Genomic DNA, 9,502 nt, shown 5'->3' with positions numbered 1-9,502 from the left:
AACACTGTAGTGTCGTCCCATTTTCTTATATAAACTTGGTCAAGCAGATCTTGTCAGTAGAAAAACGCGGCAAATTTGAAAAATGTAGGCGCGAAGGCTTATCGTCTCATAGAAAATTTGAATTTCGCGCCTTTTTCTACTGACAAGATTTGCTTGACCGTCTATAAATTGGTTTGAAAGGGATGACACTAAAGTGTTGCCACTTTTTAATTTCTGCTCTTTTGCCAAGCTGTAGGTAAGGTCCTGGAATAAGAAAAAAAAACAATACTATAGTAAATCTTGTCTTTATTAAAAGGGAATCATAAAATTGACAAGTTTTATTGTTAACAGATCTTTATGGGCTGGTTCAGTCTGAGCAATCGTCATCTTGACCTTGTCCGGCTCCACCAGCACTTTGACCTTGTTGGCCGGCGCCAAGTCCGGCACTTTGACCTTGTTGGCCGGCGCCAAGTCCGGAATTTTGACCTTGTTGGCCGGAGCCAAGTCCGGAATTTTGACCTTGTTGGCCGGAGCCAAGTCCGGAATTTTGACCTTGTTGGCCGCCGCCAAGTCCGGCACCTTGACCTTGTTGGGCAGCGCCAAGTCCGGCATCTTGACCTTGGCCGGCGCCACCAAGTCCGGCACCTTGACCTTGTTGGGCAGCGCCAAGTCCGGCACCTTGACCTTGTCCGGCGGCGCCAAGTCCGGCACCTTGACCTTGTTGGGCAGCGCCAAGTCCGGCATCTTTCACTTGCTGGGCGGCGCCAACTCCTTGTTGGGCGGCGCCAAGTCCGGCACCTTGACCTTGTTGGGCAGCGCCAAGTCCGGAATCTTTCACTTGCTGGGCGGCGCCAAGTCCTTGTTGGGCGGCGCCAAGTCCGGCACCTTTAACTTGTTGGGCGGCGCCAAGTCCGCCTTGAGCTTTAGAAGCAAGTTGGGCGGCAGCGCCAGCAGGCCCGCCGGCAGAGCCCCCGAGCCCACCGGCAGCGCCTATGAACCCATCGGCGGCGCCCTCGAACCCACCAGCTCCCTGAGGACAGTCAACAACATAATATATACAGCTATAGTTCGTTTTTTTAGCATTAGAAAGAACTTGGCAGAAGGTACGCGATCTTGATATGTCTTTTAATTGAAAAACGCTTTTTAAAAATCAATAACTATTACTTTTGAAAGCAGAAGAATATAAATGATCGTATTAGATTCATAATTGTTACATAGTATTTGCCGTAACTTATTTTTAAAATGTGTTTTTCAATTAAAAGACACATCAAGATTGTTTACCTTATTTCTAATGCTAAAAAAAGCGGCCAAGTGCGAGTCGGACTCGCCCATGAAGGGTTCCGTAACAGCAAGTAACATAATAAAATTGCGGTTTACGGTTTATGACGTATTAAAAAAAAAACTACTTATCAAATCTTGTTCAAACCAATTTTCGGTGGAAGTTTGCATGGTAATGTACATCATATATATTTTTTTAGTTTTATCATTCTCTTATTTTAGAAGTTACAGGGGGGGGACACACATTTTACCACTTTGGAAGTGTCTCTCGCGCAAACTATTCAGTTTAGAAGAAAATGATATTAGAAACCTCCATGTCATTTTTGAAGACCTATCCATAGACACCCCACATGTATGGGTTTGATGAAAAAAAAAATTTGAGTTTCAGTTCTATGTATGGGGAACCCTAAAAATTTTATGTTTTTTTTCTATTTTTGTATGAAAATCTTAATGCGGTTCATAGAATACATCTACTTACCAAGTTTCAACTGTATAGTGCTTATAGTTTCGGAAAAAAATGGCTGTGACATACGGACGGACAGACAGACAGACATGACGAATCTATAAGGGTTCCGTTTTTTGCCATTTGGCTACGGAACCCTAAAAAAACGAACTGTAGATTCACATCTTACCACTTTCTTTATTTCTTCTTCTTAAGTTAGGTCATTTATAATAATTATGAAAATTAGTGTTAGGCCAAGCGCGCACCACGATTTAAATTTTTGCGAAACGATTTTAGAATCGCGCTGTATATATCGCAGAAAATTCACTGCGCGCACCGCGATGAAAAAGTCGACGATTTGTTCATTCTCAACATGGATTTCGTACCAGTCGTTTGTCATGAAACGTGTCTTTAATATGCGATCGCTGTATGACTTTGAGCATTTATAACACAAAGGTGATTATATGCCGTCTATTTCCATAATGAAATGGTCAACATGTAGCGTCTTATTTTGAGACTCCATTGGAGAAGCAGGTGCCGAAATGTTGAGGCTTGGAGAGCGAAATGCCGACTGAGGTCCGGCCGGGGTACGATTTTATTATCGCAGTGCGCGCGGGGCCATACAACTCCGCATGCTGCAATTCACTTTGCGACAATCGCGTCGCGAGCAGTCGCGGAAAAATGTGACAAATCACAATTTTAAAATTTTTTTGTCGCATATGCGCGCACTGCCATATAATGTGAAACTTATGCAGTTACCCATGGGTTAAGGTACAATACTTCGAAAAGCGAGGTAATGCAATTTAAAGCTGGGCCAAAATCATACAAAATGACACCTGTTACCCTTTGTGGTACCGCTTTAAAAGTTGTACAGAAGTTCAAGTACCTTGGCCACTGGGTAACAGAAAACATGACAGATAATGATGACATAGAGAGGGAGCGAAGGGCGTTGTGTGTTCGTAGTAACATGCTGGCCCGCAGATTTGCTCGTTGTAGTAATGAAGTGAAGCTAACGCTCTTTAAAGCATACTGCCAAACATTCTACACGTGCAATCTGTGGGTCAGCTTTACGCAGCGGGCATACAGCGCCCTTCGCGTACAATACAATAACGCGTTTAGAGTGCTGTTTGGGCTGCCGCGTTACTGTAGCGCGTCAACTATGTTTGCCGAGGCGCACACCGATAGTTTCGACGCAATAATTAGAAAACGGTGTGCGTCATTAGTCGACCGTCTTCGCCACAGCCCAAACAGGCCGCGTAGCCAAGATGCCGATCGCTTACGCTCCGTAGCGATCGAAACGCAACTGTCACTGTCGCACTAATATGGAAGTGTGATAGAGAGACATAAAGGTTTTCGTTGTCGAAGCGATAGCGATTGTAACCTTGGCTAGGCCGGCAGTATTCTAAACGTGCTGGCGCAGCGCTGGGACTCGCCTATGTTCGCGCGCTGGGTGCGGCTGCACGCGCCGCCGGTCGCCGCACCACGCCGCTTTTAGTTGTAAATAAGTAATTATTTTTGTTTGTTTTTATGTTCTTTTTATTACTAATATAGATTTATAAGTGTTGCTTGTTCTAACAATAATATGGATTTTTTTTTATTCGAAATAAAAATATTGAATTGAATTGAATTGAATAAACACATACGTTACATTTCTGCGACTAAATTATCGCGCAACAAAAAGTCGTGGTGCGCGCTTGGCCTTAGGTAAGTAAGTAAGGTCGGTCCGCCAACTTATGTAAGGGCATTTTCATTTAAAATTCTAAATAACCCAAAAGTTGATAGCTTTCCGAAAAAAAGTAAATGGTACCATTATTTTCTGAAAACCCCCGTAAGTCGCCATACCTACTATTGCAAAACGTTATTCAAGACCAAAAAAAGTAAGACAATGTTGCCACTTTTTACTAGCGCGTCTTGTATTTATGTAAAAATAAGTAAATAAAAGGACTTTTTTAAATCGTAGGAGTAAAATTACTAATAAATAAATTATCTTAACGTGATTATTTATCAAAAGGAATTTACTATTTTACAAAAAAATTATTGCAGTGGCAACATTGTCTTACTTTTTTTGGTCTTTACGTTTTGCAGTTTAATTATTATAAAGAAAACGGGATACTTATGATAGGGCACGGACTGGAGTAAAAAATAATTTATCATAAGATTTAAGACTCACGAAATGTGGCTTCGATGCTGCCAAAGCAACCTGTAAATGAAGAAAAACTGTGAACTTAGTACTCATCATCATCATCATTTCAGCCTATATAGGGTAATTGCGTCAGTTTTCCGTCCGGTGTCAGTTTCCGTCCACTTGACGGATTAGTAAATAACACATTTCATTTATAATTTGCTACTTGCGAAGTATATTTTTTATGTAGGTAGATAAATTGTTTAGATATTAAGAATGCAATAAGTCCAAATTTGTGCAGCAATGAAGGTTTATATTCAAATTTTGTCAAGTGGACGGAAACTGACACCGGACGAATACTAGACCCTACGTCCCACTGCTGGGCACAGGCCTCCTCTCATGTGCGAGAGGGCTTGGACTATAGTCCCCACGCTAGCTCAATGCGGATTGGGGACTTCACATACACCTTTGAATTTCTTCGCAGATGTATGCAACTATGCAGGTTTCCTCACGATGTTTTCCTTCACCGAAAAGCTAGTGGTAAATATCAAATGTACAATTTAGTACTAATTAACGTCAAACAGCAGTGAAGTATGAAATTTTCCATACAAATAAATTTACGTGCACACTAGTGCCATTGTTAAATAATCGGCCAAGAATATATCGGGCCATGCTCAGTGTAGGGTTTCGTAGTTACCATTCTGTCAAAATAGGCCAAACGGGGGACCCTTTTTTTAGGGGACCCTATTCGTTTTGAAAGACCTATCCAACGATACCCCACACTATAGGGACAAAGCCAACAAAAATGAAAAAAAAAACTTTTTGTATGGGAGGTACCCTAAAAAATTTTTTTTGTAACTTATTTTACCGTTCTGTCGCAATGCATGATTTCTGTATCCATGCCAAATTGCAGCTTTCTAGCACTAACGATCACGGAGCAAAGCCTCGGACAGACAGACACACAGACATGGCGATACTATAAGGGTATCTAGGTGACTACGAAACCCTAAAAAGGGGGCCGCTACGTACTGTATTTAGTATTTGCCTTTTGAATACATTGAACTAGTTTTTATGTTGCTGGATTCGTCAATCTATGCGCCCAAAGTTAAAACGGCCGTTTTTGTTTTGAGTTCATAGATCGACGAATCCAGCAACATAAAAACTAGTTTGACGTATTCAAAAGGTGTAACGTGTGGAAAGATAAGTCGGGCCCTGGATGGAAACTACCTTAAATCCTTAAGCTGGCTCATTTTACTTAAAGGAGACATTCCTTTATTTTTAAAAAGAACCAAACTGCATTTTAAGTATTTTTCTTGTTTTCTTTAGTTTGGCTTGTATAAAAAAACTTGAGTATTAAATATTAGATTTTATGGTTATTTTGTACGACAGACGAGTGTAAGGCCTAATGTTTCTTGGAGAAATGTTATCATTAACATTAACTGCATCGACTAGTAGAATAAAATTGCGAGTTTTTATTTTTTGGAATTTTTAGTCGGTTCGTTTTCCGGGCGAGGCAAGCGAGTTTTAGAAAATCTTTGAATGCAGTTTTGTTTCTTTTTAAAGATAAAGGAATGTCTCCTTTAAGTAAAATGAGCCAGCTAAAGGATTTAAGGTAGTTTCCCTCCAGGGCCCGACTTATCTTTCCATACTGTATACTATTTTAAATCATGTTAGGTACTAGAGCAAAACCGAAAATCTTGGCAGAAAAAAACTTACCAGGGCGAGAAGAGCGACGATTTTGATAGCGGCCATGTTGGACTTTATTTCAAGTATGTCTTCAGCAGCCTTAGGCTGCTATTTATACCCCGTGGCCCAAAAGGCATCAGGGTTCGTGGACACAGGTGTTCCGGCTTAGACGTCAATAGATCTCATTGCCAAACTTTATAAACAACTATATATAGATTCCTAATTTCGTCATATGAAATTGTCTTTAACAAAAAACCGGGCAAGTGCGAGTCGGACTCGCACACGAAGGGTTCCGTACCATAATACAAAAAAAAGCAAAAAGAAAACGGTCACCCATCCAAGTACTGACCCCTCCCGACGTTGCTTAACTTTGGTCAAAAATCACGTTTGTTGTATGGGAGCCCCATTTAAATCTTTATTTTATTCTGTTTTTAGTATTTGTTGTTATAGCGGCAACAGAAATACATCATCTGTGAAAATTTCAACTGTCTAGCTATCACGGTTCGTGAGATACAGCCTGGTGACAGACGGACGGACGGACAGCGAAGTCTTAGTAATAGGGTCCCGTTTTACCCTTTGGGTACGGAACCCTAAAAACAGAGCTGAGTTCACAATAACAGTTTAATATAGCGAATATAGCATTTTGTGGTCTTCATAAGGAGTTAAAGGAGTTCCACTTCACCGAATTGTGCTTAAGTACCATAGAAGTACAATAATACTAGGTCTATGTTAAGTACCGAGAGTACCTGAATATAAAATAAAGAAATAATTAGGACATTTTTACATTGCATAACGATAAGCGGTGGTAGCCGAGTGTATCTGACGTCCGACATTCAATCCGGAGGTCGTGGGTTCAAATCATGGCTCGTACCAATGAGTTTTTCGGAACTTATGCACGGAATATCATTTGATATTTACCACTAGCTTTTTGATGAAGGAAAACATCGTGAGGAAACCTGCATACATCCGCGAAGAAATTCAAAGGTGTTTACCTATGTGAAGTCCCCATCCCATCCTAAAGTCTCTCGTGCTTGAAAGGAGACAGCAGTAGGACGTATATGCATGTATATAGGCAAAATTATTATAGGTATTATTTATTTTTTACACTAGTTGACTAAGCCCCACGGTAAGATCAAGAAGGCCGAGTCTGAAGAAGAGAAGAGTCGTGGAATATATGGGGCCCAATACAATGACATTGCCACACTCTGTCATTAAGAATGCCATGCCATTACCTTGATTCGACTCTAAGTACCTACGTAAATCGGCGTAACTTTGAAATGCAGGGGCGACTCTGAAATTTCAGTTTCTAAGCCATAAAATCTACACATTTTTATACGGCATTTTTGGTAATAGGGGCTGTCCATAAATTACGTCATCGATTTTTGACCTCCTTCCCCTAAAATCATGCTTCAAATGACCCCCCGTTTTTCCTCCTACGTCATGCTACCATCATCCGATGTCCAGACCCCCTCCCCTAATTTGAAATGACGTAATTTATGAATAGCCCCATAGGCTAATTTAACATCTAACTTGTTGCACGACCGACGAAGTTTGACTTACTTACAACATAACACTTCTCGCTCAGTCTGTGCTATCAAAATCGCTGCAGAGTTCGCTTGGACTCTAAAATGTCGAGAGGGAATCGTTATTACCTAATAATTTATTGTTTTCCATTTTTAGCCCTGACACATTTTTTCTTACAAAAAATTTCATACCTAATACATACATTCCGATGTTAGCAAATAGTACCTACGTAGTCACCTGCAATAATATGTTACTTACCTTTCGAAGGCCGGAAAAATATGTGATACGCTCTTATGTCTCTAGAAATAAGATCGTGTCCGATATTTTTGCGGCCTTAATTGTGTAACATATTGTTACAGGTGACTGTACCTACGTAATTACTTGAATAGGTACATCAGTATTATATTCTTTGATAGGTACAGTCACCTGCAATAATATGTTACTCTTCCAAGGCCGCAATAATATGTGACACGCTCTACAAATAAAGTAGCTAACACACTACCGCACCGCACCAAGGTCATTGTGGGACGCACCCATAAGTAAAAGGGAGAAAGCGATATCTCTTTCTCCCTCTTACTTATGGGTGCGTCCCACAATGACCTTGGTGCGGTGCGATAGTGTGTTAGCTACTTAAGATCGCGTCAGATAGTTTAGCGGCCTTCGTTGTGTAATTTATTATTGCAGGTGACTGTACATAGAATTGTATTTGTTCCGCATTAAGGCCACCATTAGATAATAAAAACATCTGTTTAAATGGTCTATTTATATATTCAAGGGTAAAAACATGTTGTCGACATTTTCCAAAAATATTATTACGTATACTCGACATTGTAAAACAACAAATTTTACCAATAAATAAATAAATCAATCAATCAATCATTGTACAATGAGCTGCAGAGATAACTGCCCCCCCCCCTGCATAAAAATATCCTCGCATTTGCATTCCCATTCGCACGACAGCTTTTTCAACGCGCGTTAAAAAAGCGCTTGAATCTGTCCGCACTCTAAATTCGATGTAATGACCAGGGCTATAACCGCGAAAATCGAAGTTCGCAAATTGCGGGGATTTTTCTCTATCACTCTAATTACGCCTTCATTGGAGTAAAAGATAAAGATCCCCGCAATTGGCGAATTCCGGTTTTCACGGTAGCCGCTCAGGGCTTAAAGTCGAAAATCCAACAACGCTTAATAAAAAGCGTCACCGCCATCGTGTGGATATAAAGTAGCTAACACACTATCGCACCGCACCAAGGTCATTGTGGGACGCACCCATAAGTAAGAGGGAGAAAGGGATATCGCTTTCTCCCTTTTACTTATGGGTGCGTCCCACAATGACCTTGGTGCGGTGCGGTAGTGTGTTAGCTACTTAAGCTGTTCAAGCAAATCTTGTCAGTAAAAAAACCGGGCAAGTGCGGGTCTGACTCGCGCACGAAGGGTTCCGTAGCATAATGCAAAAAAAAAGCAAAAAAAACGGTTACCCATCCAAGTACTGACCACTCCCGACGTTGCTTAACTTTGGTCAAAAATCACGTTTGTTGTATGGGAGCCCCATTTAAATCTTTATTTTATTCTGTTTTTAGTAAGTATTTGTTGTTATAGCGGCAACAGAAATACATCATCTGTGAAAATTTCAACTGTCTAGCTATCACGGTTCGTGAGATACAGCCTGGTGACAGACGGACGGACGGACAGCGAAGTCTTAGTAATAGGGTCCCGTTTTACCCTTTGGGTACGGAACCCTAATAGGGTCCCGTTTTACCCTTTGGGTACGGAACCCTAAAAAAGACGCGACATTCAAATTTTCTATGGGACGACATCCCTTCTCGCCTACATTTTTCAAATTTGCCGCCTTTTTCTACTGACAAGATCTGCTTGACCAAGTACACATGTATCCATTTGTGCCATTCGAACACTTTTTAAAGCGCGTTGAAAAAGCTGTCGTGCGAATGGGGGCTTACTCCTGCAACTTCAGATGCGGTACGTGCTATTTATTTTGCCAATTTTCAGCAACGAATACATAGGTACAGTCAACTGTAATAATATGTGTGTACATATACTATAAATTTCATCGAAATCGCAAAAGTCGTTTCAAGCATAACGCTCATAACGTTCTTGCATTTGCGAGTAACTGGTGCATGGTGGGTGCATGTAGCTTGAGCTTGCTTATAGTATATAAGAGTGGACACGCATGAGCAACTTTGTCTCCGCAACTTTATATTTTGTCTCTGTCGCACTTGACTTCGACACTTGAATGCGACAGAGACAAAATATAAAGTTGTGGAGACAAAGTTTCTCATGCGCGTATTCTAACTCTTGCTGTCGCAGGCCGCGACTGTAGGCCTTATGTGCCCTGTGCAATAATTAGTGCCTCAATGCGTTTTGGAACACTACACCAAGAAAAAACGAATAAGAACATTTTTTCAGCTGGTAACATTGTTGCTTGTCTTTCTTAAATGTCAATGTCAATGATG

This window comes from Cydia fagiglandana, chromosome 26, assembly GCF_963556715.1.
Source record: "Cydia fagiglandana chromosome 26, ilCydFagi1.1, whole genome shotgun sequence".
NCBI classification, from domain to species: Eukaryota; Metazoa; Arthropoda; class Insecta; order Lepidoptera; family Tortricidae; genus Cydia; species Cydia fagiglandana.
Note: the sequence above shows the minus strand (reverse complement) of the source record.